The sequence below is a fragment of the Nothobranchius furzeri genome, chromosome 5 (genome assembly GCF_043380555.1).
Source record: "Nothobranchius furzeri strain GRZ-AD chromosome 5, NfurGRZ-RIMD1, whole genome shotgun sequence".
Lineage (NCBI taxonomy): Eukaryota > Metazoa > Chordata > Actinopteri > Cyprinodontiformes > Nothobranchiidae > Nothobranchius > Nothobranchius furzeri.
In genome coordinates this window covers 55955628-55968127 of record NC_091745.1, presented here as the reverse complement: position 1 = coordinate 55968127, position 12500 = coordinate 55955628, and the positions used below count along the sequence as shown (strand labels likewise).

General features: G+C 45.3%; 1 protein-coding gene across 3 annotated transcripts in view; it reads left to right on the top strand.

Moving 5' to 3' along the window:
- LOC107378942 (teashirt homolog 1) overlaps window positions 1-12500 on the top strand; it is a 37874-nt gene that overhangs the window by 13307 nt on the left and 12067 nt on the right. The window contains exon 1 of one of the 3 annotated variants that reach the window (XM_070550932.1): window positions 5759-6337. The exons of the other annotated variants lie outside the window; for them this stretch is intronic. The gene's annotated coding sequence lies outside the window, so the exon portion shown is untranslated. Of the gene's footprint in view, window positions 1-5758; window positions 6338-12500 lie in introns of those variants that run through there. 3 annotated transcript variants of the gene reach the window in all.

Below are 12500 nucleotides of genomic sequence, written 5' to 3'. Positions count from 1 at the left end.
ACACAAACTCAGTGTTTAGTGTCACAGTTCCTAATTAAAACATTTTTCCCTCCATCTTTTTATTCCTCCTTTGTTGAATCACTTACTTCTACAGTGGTTCCTTCCTCGTCTTCTCCTCCCTGTCTTTCTGTGTCTTCTTTGCAAGCGCTCAGTAAAAGTAGCCCTGCTCCCCATAGCAACACATGGTGAACTCTTACTCATTAGTGTGTGTGTGTGTGTGTGTGTGTGTGTGTGTCTGGTGTGTGTGCGTGTGTGCGTGTGTGTGTGTGTGTGTGTGTGTGTGTGTGTGTGTGTGTGTGTGTGTGTGTGTGTGTGTGTGTGTTGAATGGCCTGAATCCTGCTCCTCATTCCTGTGATTTTAAACCAAACACACTGTCTTAGTGTTTTTTTTCTCCTGGACACGTTGAACCAACCACAGAGAAGAAAGGAGAGATTTTTAGTTGATTTCAGATCAGTTTTGTTTGTGTTTATTACTGAAGAAAGCAACTCTGGGAAATGTCCCTCAGCTACGCATAACTATCGCTGGCCTGTTTACCTGTTTTTTAGGGGCTGTTGAATCTCCCGTGTGCTGATAACAGGTCAACCGTTGAGAGCAAAACAAGAGGGAGGAGGAGTGTGGAAGGGATAGACAGAGCAATAGAGCAAGGAAGGGGATGGATGAATAAGAGGAGGAATCGGGGTGTTATTACTGAGAGTAAGAAAGTGTGTAAGGAAGAAGGGAAAAAAGGGAAAGATTGGCTCGCCCGTAGCGTGGGCGGTGCATGGAGTGAAGGGGTCAATAGGATGCCGTGATAGGCTAATCTGCCAGGGTGGGAGGGTTAGGGCAGGCCTCACGGGAACAGCTCATTGGCTAGGATCATTTGCTCTGTAAAATAAAGTCTCATTGTGTGTTTTTTTTCTCCTTTTTTCCCCATTGCTTGAAGATTGATAGTGTGGGCATTTTCTCTAAGAAGTCCTTTTGAGTGTGTGAACATTTATCCGCTCTTGAATATCCTGTATCTACTTGTTTAACCGTGTGTGGCATACTTTTCACAGTTCATCCCAGTTCCTGTGGGAGTGTGTGTGTGTGTGTGTGTGTGTGTGTGTGTTTGTGCTTCAGAGCTGTGCTCCAGTCAGACACATGGATGACAGATGACCCAGTGGGAGACACCAGCCATCCTGCCCAACCGGAATTTTCTCCATGTACACACACACATACACACACACACATACACACACACACACACACACACATGCTCCACCCACTCCCCTTGCCATTAAAAAGTGTGCACTTTGTTTACTTCCTCGGCATTTTGCCATAAGTCCCAGAATCAACCTCCAGTGTAGCAGTGGCCTCTTTTCATCCTCAGGACATGGCTTTGAACATGATCGCGATAGCTGCGTCACCGTGAGTGTGTGCAAAAAATAAAAAATAAACCGGCCGCAACCTGTCTGCATTCAAGCTTGTCTGTTGCAGTGTGTGTGTGTGTGTGTGTGTGTGTAAGTGTGTGTGTGGATGTGGGGGTGGGGTGGGGGGGTGGGGAGGTGGGGTGTGTGTGTGTGTGTGTGGGGGGGGGGGGGGGCTCACTGGGCCAGAGGAAACCTAAATCCTTATATAAAAAGGCCGTGCACTCAGCCTGAGTCCAGGGAAGGAGGGAGGCAGAAGCAAAGAGGAGGACAGAAACAGAAGGAGAGAGAGAGGAGGGGAAAAAAGTTGATTTCCTTTTTCAGCAGAGCCATATATCACCGGGCCTCCCAGCTGCAGTGTCACAAGCTGACAGAATGACATGTGTCATTTATCAAAGGGGCCAGGCGGGGGCCTTGGGAAACGTGCACCACAAAGCCTGAGAGAGTTCATTCCAACACTCAACCCTCCCTCCCTTCCTCCCTCATCTCCACTTCTTCAGCCCGCCCCCACTGTTCACTCTCCTCCTCGTTTTCTCTCCTCTCTGCACCCCCCCACAACTCGTCCAACTACACCCACTCACTTTGCCTGGTGCTGGAAAAAAACAGCCCTGTAATGTTTTCTGTCTTCACAGCAGCTGTGTTTTGTGTGTGTGTGTGTGTGTGTGTGTGTACAGGGTACCCCCCCCCCCCCCCCCCGAGTTCAGACCCTGGCTGCACCTTAAAGCTCAACTTTGAAGAAGATATGAAAGAAAGAAAAAGAAAAGACGATGTTTTCAGTCTGCTACAAGAGCATTCCAAATCCTCTCCAAAAACATTTTCAGCAGCAGATTTTTCATGAAGTCGTTCAGAAAATGATTAGCCGGTGATGATCTGAGTAATAGTCCCAGATATGGTGGAAGGCAGCCTTTATCTTCTCTAATGTTTTCATTGAAGCTTTATTAGAGTGGAGTCATTTGCATATTACCCTTATCAGTCTGCAAACACTTCTATTTACTGTCCTGCTGGAAACAGTGTAAGAGCGTAAACCAGTGCCCAACTGTGACTACTTAGTGGAAATCACAATGAATTGATACGTAAAATATGTTTGAAAGATTGTTTTAATTCAAATAGATGCAAGTAGTTGAGCAAAGTGTCTTTGTGTTTATTTAGTTGGAAATTAGTCGACCAAATTTCAACAACAGCGAGGCCGTCCGACCCACTCTGGGAAATGGAGAACCCTCGTTTCGGAAGCTTCTCTGTGAATGCCGTTTGTTACGAGTCAGCAGCAGTCGCATCCCAGTGAGATCCGGGCTTTACTCAGATTTAAAATCATAAAAATGCCTCCTGTGTTTGTTACAATAGAAGCAGTGTCATTCCAGTCATGACATGCCTGTCTGTTACTCTTTTTTGATCCGACGTCTCGCCTCACAGACTCCCAACTTCCTCTCATCCATCATCGGCTCACCTTTAATCTCGTCTCCTTATGCGCTCCCATCACCAGCCTCAGCCGGGTTCTGACCACTTCTTAAATCAATGAACTATCTCACCTGAGCGCCTCTCTCCCTGCACCATTGTTATTGCCATGAATAGGTGCAGCTATACAGACTGTTTGTTTGCCCTGAAACTCTTTTCTTTTCTTTTTTTTTTTTTGGAGTGATTGCAGCCAAAGTACCACTGTCAAAGAAATACTTTGAAGAAATGAAAGTAAAAGAGAAATTCCAGCACTGATCACTCAGAGCCAGTAGAAGTTTTCTGACTTTAACACGAGCATCTTGTAGTGACTGCTGTTATTAAATTCAGGGACATTTTAAAAGGTTACGAATGAGAGGAATCGATGCAGGATAAAATGTGAGGGTTTTCAAAGGCATACTCTTTTGATGCATCTCAGAGGAATGCATGATTCTTTTTTTTATGCTGTGACTTCAAATACAAAACGACAGAAAATAAAACAAACATTTCAGCCACTTTCTACCAGACTGGACAGCTTCAAGAACAGCTGAGAATCTGTGTGGAATCCTCCTCTTTTAATTATTCAAGCTCCGACCGGGGCGTTCGAGGTGCTGGGCTGAGACAGAGGGAGAGAACGAGGGGTGGGAGAGAAGAAGAAAAAGCAGAGGACAATGTGGGGGAGCCCTCCTGACAGTTCCTTTGCTTTGTCTGCAGGGGGTTAAAAGACGTGGTAGATCATTAGGAGGAATATTCAGCAGCAGTGCCACCGAGGAGTGACCCTTCAAAAAGGTCATGGATAGTTCACTCTTTAAAGCTCGCACACAGCACGCCTTAGACACAACCACCGCCATAGCTGTGGGTCCAGGCGTAGGAGTTTTCACTCGTATGATGCAAAAAGTGTGAGGTTGTAGCAGACTGCGTCTGTGGTCATAAACAGCTCCGTTCTGAGGAGTTTTACCATCTACTGGTGAGTCGTTCTGTATCAAATAAAATCTCAACAGTCCTTTAAGGGCTCTTGTTGTCTGCTGACATTCATCCCAGAGATTTAAACATAAATCATCCTAAGCAACCCTTACTGGGTTTTATCTCCCTCCTGCTGGCTGAAAGGCAAATTACAACTAAATGGTAAATGACCTGTAGTTGTATAGCGTCTTCTTAGAGTGATACACCCCCTAAGGTGCTTTACAGCACAATCAGCCATCCACCCATTCACACACACACATTCACACGCTGGTGGTGATGGGCTACAGTGGAGCCACAGCTGCTCTAGGGTGCACTGACATAGGCGAGGCCTGCTGTACACAGGCCACCACCACCAGCAGGCAAGGGGGATTGAGTGTCTTGCCCAAGGACACAACAACAGCATTCTCTGTCAGGATCTGTGATTGAACCTACAACCTTCCAATTACTGGACAACCTGCTCTACCTCCTGCTGCCCTTAACTGTCATAAAAAACCCTGCCACAACCTGATTTGCCAACACTAAAATGGAGCTAACGCTAATATTAACTGTTGATAAATAAACTAAGAAGTAAAAAATATCCACACTAGTGGACAAAAACTATTATTGCTTACAAGTCCAGTAACAACAAAGCCAGGCCACCATCAGTCCGTGATTTTGCAGCCTCCTTCGGCTCCCTCAAAGGAGTATAGGCAATGTTGATGCTCGCTGCAGTTTTAGCACTTTGCTTCACCTCCAAAGACCTTACTCTCTTCCTTTTACTTCCAGGCTCCGCCATGATGCCAACAAAGCTGTTAAGTTCTGCTTCTGGTCAGCAGAGGGCTACAGTGCTGTTTCACGTGAAGCTGTTTCTTACTCAACAACCCCTGAAACCAGTTTGAAAGCATTAGCTCAAAGTGTTGCAAACTTTTTGGCGTTGCTTTAAACTGAGAAGTAATAATAAATAATAATAATCTTGAATAAACAAAATTGTGTGCACACTGTTTTTGTTTTGAGTAACTCTCATCTTCTACCATATCCATTTAAACACAAAACCTGTATTAATACAGGTGTTCATACAGTGGGAGATCTCTAGGAATAAAGATTGGAGATCTTTCTTTGAAGCAAGATTACATCAACAAAATCCCATCGCCTCTGCCTGGCTCTTTAACTCATCTTTCTGCCCTCATCTTTTTTTCTCTCTCTTTCATGTTGTTGTCTGTGTGCAAGGAGAAGAGGACTAAAACACGATTCTGTGTTTTTTATTTTTAAACGTGGGCAAGACATCACTCAGTACCTCCAACAAAAACACACCACTTCTTCCTGCCATCATCACCTTTAAGCCCTCCCCCTGCCCCACCCCAACACCTCCTCTGATCTCCTTTAACACCACCACCACCACTCCCTCCACCAGCACACCATTCAGCGTTATGGAAGATGGATGTGTCTTTAAAGCAGAGATTGATTGTGGATATCAGAGTTATGGTGCCATTCATCACGGTAGATATTATTCAGATGAGCAGAACCAAGAAGGCAGGTGGGGCTCTGAGCTCATTGGTGAGGGGTGTGTGTGTGTGTGTGTGTGTGTGGGGGGGGGGGGGGGGGATGAATCCCACAGTGTCATTTTTAGGTTCTATTTCCAAGATTATGATTTTGTTTTTGCTTTTACCTTCTTAGGTCTGCGTCATCTGGAACTTTGGAAAGTGTTTGTTACTCATCCCTGTGTGTGTGTGTGTGTGTGTGTGTGTGTGTGTGTGTGTGTGCGCGTGTTCATGTGTGTGTGTGTGTGTGTGTGTGTGTGCGCGTGTTCATGTGTGTGTGTGTGTGATGAGTGTGCATGCCGTGCATGTGTGCGTGTGTGTATGTGCAAGCATGCATGTGCGCATGTATGTGTGTGTGTGTGCATGTGCACGTGCGTGTGTGTGTGATGAGTGTGCATGCGTGCATGTGTGTGTGCATGCCGTGTATGTGTGTGTGAGTGTGTGTGTGTGTGTGTGTGTGTGTGTGTGTGTGTGTGTGTGTGTGTGTGTGTGTGTGTGTGTATTGAACCTCCCTCATTGTCTCTTCTCATTGGACTCTGATTTGCAGATTCATTAGGATCCATGCACCACCCACCATCTTTTTTTAATTTTCATTTTCGTCTTTTGGCCAGACAGGCACACGCACATACACACGCACGCAGGCATGCACGCACACACGCACGCACGCACGCACGCACGCACACACACACACACACACACACACACACACACACACACACACACACACACACACACACACACACACACACACACACACACACACACACTGTCATCCACAGAGTGAAGCAGCAACTAAAGGAGCTTTAATTCCTACACTTATGGGTTTTTTTCTGTTCTGTTTGTCATCTTCATAAATTAACCACCGTTGTCCGTCTGGGCTCCGCACCTCATTGTGCCTTGAAAGTTGAAGTGCTGCGGCGGTTTTGGAGGTGCTTCTCTGCCCCCAGGCAGCCCCCGCTTGGCTGAAAGGAGTCCTCATTGTGTGTGTCGTCTTTTATGGCGCTGTCTGAAAGAGAGGGATGCACTCCAGTTGGTATTCAAATGTACGTGGAAAAGCAGCCAGTGGAGCAGGGCAAACACCGCTGGTTGTAAACGGCCTGCAGAGATGAGTGTGTGTGTTTGTTTGGTCATGAATTGCCTCCACTGCTACGGTTCATCCCTAACATTTTCTCTTTTGCCCACCTGTCTTCTCTAGTTGCCTGAAATGACTTCTCTTCATGCAGCACCGAGAAGAGAACCTTGAAGTTTTTGCTTCCTGTGTTTTTAAAACTGCCCCCTCCCTGTTTTTCCACCCCCATCACCATCACTATTATCAGAAGTCAAGTCATGCAGAAATGTAGAAAGAAAAAAAAAGTGTAAGAAAGTAATCACACTTTGTGATGGTGCTTTTGTCGTCAGCCCATGATAGAAATGGGTCTAAATATGAGATTAGAACCTGCCGGTGACTGATGCTATTAGGCAGATATGCCATAGACTTCACTATCTTCCATGAAGGATTAGCGCAAATTATAGCAGGAGACGGGCTTGATTTCTCCTCTGCCTGGCTGGATGTGGGCATTTGAGGCACTCGTAAGTTGACAGCGTCTGTCTCTGCTTAGTTCTCCGAGACAGGTTGTGTGACAGCTGATGCCAGCCGAGGGCTTAAAAAGTGTGTATGTGTGGGTGTCTATTTGTGGGTTGGACGATGTTTGGTCTGTGTGTGAGCAAGTTTGTCTGTGTGTGTGTGTGTGTGTGTGGGGGGGGGGGGGGGGGGGGGGGGTAGGAGAGGTATAAACTGACAGGCGAGTGTGTTTGAATGTGATTGTAAGTCAATTGCTGTTTCTTGTTAGAAAACAGGTTCCCTTTGAGTCAGGTGACAATTGGAAAAGGCTAATTTTAAGCTCTATGGCACCAGTTTTAATTCTAAACTTTCTTATCTAGCATAATGCTAAATAATAAAACCGTCAAAACGAAGCCGTTTTGGGTGTTTAGGTGTTTTTAACTAGCTGGTGCTGCACTTTCATCTTTGGATTTCTGTGCATTTGTTTCTGACCTCCACGTTGATCCTGAGACGACCACCATGGTAACAAGGCAGCCTTAACGGTTTAAAGTGATGTTGATATGACTGCAAGAAGGTGATGGAAGCGTTTGTTCACTTCCCAGGAATGTTTGAGGGAACATGCAAATGCCTCCTGTTTTAGCCCTGCTTTCTCCTACTGGTGAGCTGATTTAAGATGTGACGTGTCCTTTAATGTAAAGTAGTAAACCGGAGGGGTGGATTTATAGTCTGAAGCCTTGTTTTCCCTTTGTGGCGCTGTCCCTTTGCCCCTGTGATGATGGGTCAGGCTCCGCCCTTAATGCACTTGAGGTTGAGATTTTTGGGGTAGAAAGCATCATTTCAAACTTAACTAGGAAAATGTGGTCACTTTGGGTTAAACCTGCTAAGAATTGGGTCATTCATTCCTCATCACTGAAGAATGAGCTTTCCTTTTGGGTTTTATTGTATTTTGTCTGGATTGCATCATAAAACACTTTGCAAAATTTCATGTCAACCACAAAAATGGTCAAACTTTCAAAATGTCGATCTTACTTCTAACTTGTCCTTCTCCCAAGATCTCCTTCCTCCAACCCCTCAGTCCTCTCTTGTCTTCTCTCCCCCTGAGTTAGTTCTGATGAACAGCAGAACGCAGCGCTTTGCTGTGTCAGCAGCACTGAAACGGGTCAAAACAGCGTGAACACTGTAAGACTGCCCACTTCTAATATAATGTCAATTTGACACTTCCTAAATGTGCACAGTTAAGCTGGATTATCTTTGTAGGGCGTCCTGAATGTAGGGAAAAGTTGCCTTTTTTCCTCCCACGAATGATTTGGTGGATAAGTTGTTTTTAAAAACAATCTATGTCTTTTTAAGGAGATTTTAACTTTGTGAAGAGTGATGTTAGCACTGCTGTTAGCATGTTACAAGCCACGTAAGTCTTCACTGCACAGGATGTTCCAAATCAGTCCTCGACACGGTTTGAGTGATCAGTCCGAGGCCCGGTTCGCTGCTGCCAACACGGGACTTGATGTTTCTCTATTTATTTCCACGGCCGATGCGTTTTCCCCATATAAAGACAGTCTACGTCTGACCGTGTCAACGCGTGATGGATTGCATAGTCCCCTTCTCTCAGGAAGAAAAAGTGGGGGGAGGGAAGAAAAGAGGAAGGAAAGAAGAAGGGAAAGAATGAGTGAGAGAGGGAGGAAGTGGAGTGGTGCGGTACAGCAGTGAAGGACATGGCAGCTTAGCGCTGGCCAAAAAGACTGTGCTGAACACCTGCTCCTGTCTCCAACGCCCCTTCAACCTCCTCATTACCTGTCAATCTATCACAAGGCAGCCAGATCAAATATCTGCAGCAGCCAGGACACGCACGGGGAGGGGATGGGGGGTGATGAAAGAAAGAGGGGACGGAGCGGGACAGATTGCACGTCTGGTGGATCTGAAAATGAAGAGCATCTGCGTGCATGTGTAGAAGATTGTTTATGACCTGGAGTAAACTTTGTTCAGGATAAGACCGTTTTAGTTTCACAAGGAGGTTTGACCTGTTGGTGATTTAGAAAAGCTACTGACTTGTTTGTTAAGGCAATTAGAAAGAGTTACATGAAAATGATGGTCTTGGTCACTTATATTTTAGTTAAAAGTTGCATCATCAAAGGGAATCAGCAAGTTGCATCACATTGTAAATTCCACACTATTCCCTGTCTGGAGCAAGCACAGGGCGACTGTAGGAGTAAAAAACCTTCAGCGAGAATCAGAACCAGGCTCATTTCCGGCTTTCCACTGAATGCTTAACGTGATAGATGCGTTTTACCTGTGAGCTCCCTTCCTACAGGGAGAGTTTGAGATGCAAAATGGCAATGAACATATTCCACGCAGCTGGTCCTGCGGGGTCACGGAATGACCAGAGAATGAACACGCGTGATTCTGGCAGCAACAATAAGCAAGGAGAAAGATGGCAGCATGTAATCAGAAAGGTCTGTGGTGTATTTCCTGTTTTGTTTACCTCGGCTACAACCTTTTCACAGGTAATGACGTACTTTTATTACTAATTAAGCAAATGTAAATCTGCCCGACTTTTATTTTGAAAGTTTATAGACGATTTACACTGCTTTCGTGTTTGCCTTCCTGCCTGTCCTGATCTGGATCGCTGCGCTCGATGCTTCCTGAAAGTGTGACGTGTATAAAATAGACTCGAAGTGTAAATTTGGCTAAGCGACGTGACACTACATGCTCCTGGGGTGCTTCCAAAAGGCAGCAATTTGTGGTTGGTGGAAACACACTCAACGACCAGAACGGTGGCTACTTGCTACGTTATGCTTCCACAGAAAGGTCCGGTCATGATAGGTGGCATTTTTCCTTGACCAACTAGTGTGAGAGGACAACCAAGTACTAGTTCAAAAACATTAACTAAAACATGCTCCAGTGAATGCTAGTTTTCAGCCTGAATCACCATGATCTGATTATTTGACCTTTAAGGGCCACAACCACAACCTCATGCTGGACACACATCCCTGTCCTGCAGTTTGATTGTACATTGCATGAATGTAAATGTGCGTTGATAAATACTACCATGTGTTGGCTCAGCCACCCGTAAACGTGTGTTGTAAGAAGCTGATGAATTTGAGCTCATCAGAGTGCATTAGTGCATACATGGCAAGTTTCAGTCCCCCTGATCCTTTTCTGTCCTCTCTCTCTCTCTCTCTCTCTCTCTCTCTCTCTCTCTCTCTCTCTCTTTCAAAGCCTCTCTCAAGCTCTCTCAGTCCTCTCTCGCCCTTAGTATGTGAGCGGTGGTGATTTACGGTAATTATCCATCGTGGGGTCATCTATCAGGCTTGCTGTTGCTAGGAGATGGAAGCAGCTGCTGCTGGCTGTTGTGTCGTCAGGGACAGTACACGTGTGTATTTGTACATGCCTGTGTTTGTGTGTGTTTCCTGGGATCTGGGCAGGGATGTGTGTGTGTGTGTGCATGGAGTTATAACACAGACGTGTGTATTTATTGGCCGGCAGTGAGTGTGCGTTGAGGTAAAATGGTCTGCCTTTATGTAGGGATTTAAAAGCACAGGTGGTAGAGACGAAGAAAGAGCTGAGAGAGGCAATGGAAGGAGGCTGGCTTTTGCGAGGGGTGGGGTCAGAGGTTGAAAGAGGCCAGGTGGAGTGCGAGTGTCTGAGTTTTTGGGGTGGGAGGCTTAAAAAGCACAGGTGTGTGGTGATAGACGGGGGAGCAAGATGATGAATTTATCCTGGCAGATGGAAGTTCGAAGAAGTCGGACCTTAGGGGAGTGGTTTCTGGGTGAGTGTGTGTGTGTGTGTAGGTGGTGAAGCAAGATGCATTTGCTACTGGCAGCAGATCATCCACAGATGGGTGCTGGTTTAGAACCTGCTGAGGGGCCGATTCTTCTTCATTTTGCCATCATGATCCACAATAAACCCGTTGAGCTGAAGCCGTTTCGGGTTTCATGTTTTACGCAAACCAGTCATGTCAGGATGGACAAGAACACACACACACACACACACACACACACACACACACACACACACACACACACACACACACACACACACACACACACACACACACACACACACACACACACACACGCAGCCTAATAGGGTCAATGGCAAACATTATAGTCCCAAAAGTTTGCCTTCAGAGGAAGGAGGTTGTCACAATCGTCTCCAGTTACCCAGGTGTCGTTCACACTGGAGCAATCTTTAGTTAATACATGCAAGTATTTTTATTGTTGCTTCCACATAAAAACGACACTTTGGGAACCCCAATATGAAAACCTAACCTAACCTAACCTGCAGATCATGTCAGACATGAGAAATAAGGTAGTTCTTGAAATAAGACTGCGGACACTCCCTTTCACTATTTTTGTGGATGGAGCCATTTCTGGACACACTGCTGCATTGACAGCCAGTTTTAGAAGCTACAATTAAAAATGATGTAAAAAGATCATCATAAAAATGAAGAAGAAAGGTGCTGGTGAAAAACTCTCACACACGCAGGGAACTGTTATCCCGGAAGGTTTGAAGTAAATCAGCTGGTCTCAGTCAAATTCAGTTTGAGGAACTTTATCAGATGAAAAAGAAACCTTCCAACAAGAAGAAGTCCAGTTGCTTTTGTTTAATCTAAGAACATCTGAAAAAAATATTCAGCATTTTTTAGAAAAGTAATCACATTATTTTAGTTCAAATCACAAAAAATTAACGAACTAATCATTTGAAACTGGGTTGTATGAATGCGGAAGAACCTCTTCACCCCTCCGCTAGCTGGATTGGGTGGGTGCAGACACATGCTGTTACCATGAGCATGAACAGATTTTATTTTCAGTAATTTTAGAGAGTTGGACTGATACAAAGCTGGAAAAACTACCGGCGCACACAGCACATTAGAATGGTCCCGGTTCGCTGAGAGGTAAAAATATAAAAGTGCTGGTGCTGCGTAGCGGTTAGGGTACCGGCCCACTCAGAGCAGAGTCTGCTGGTAATAATAAAAATATTTGTCACAATAAAAACTATAATTATAATTCCAGAAAAATATTGCACATGCTAATTCAATAGCCACCTTAGCTACATTTGATCCTGGTTCTAGATCCCGTAAGTTTTATTTGTTTAAGCTGTTAGGAATAGGTTAGGGTTAGGGTCGCCTGGGTCCAAGCCACACATCCATACGAGCCCCAGGAACTGTAAATACAACCTCCACGCTCGGCTCTCCATACCAGTCTAATTAGCACCAGTTAGCATTTGTCATTGCATTTAGGGGTGAAGATTAAGAACACCTCTCAATTAATCTGCAATCAGCCTGTTTGTTAATTAGCTAACCTGTTCTAAGTGGCCTTCAGGGCTCTTGTGTAATTAGCTAAGCTGCTGAGAAGCGGCCCCGCGTGTTGACATTGACCTAAAACGCACACACACACACACACACACACACACACACACACACACACACACACACACACACACACACACACACACACACACACACACACACACACACACACACACACACACATCATAAATAAGACAAGCAGGTCTCCAGTGGTGGTCAGGTGGGACAAGAACACCTGTAAATTACAAACACAGAAAAAGCAAACACGCACGTGCCAGGCTCATCCATATTTACATATTAGTACTCTGTCATGCCTGCACTGATACACTGATTATTTCTCCCTTCACAGTAAAACCAC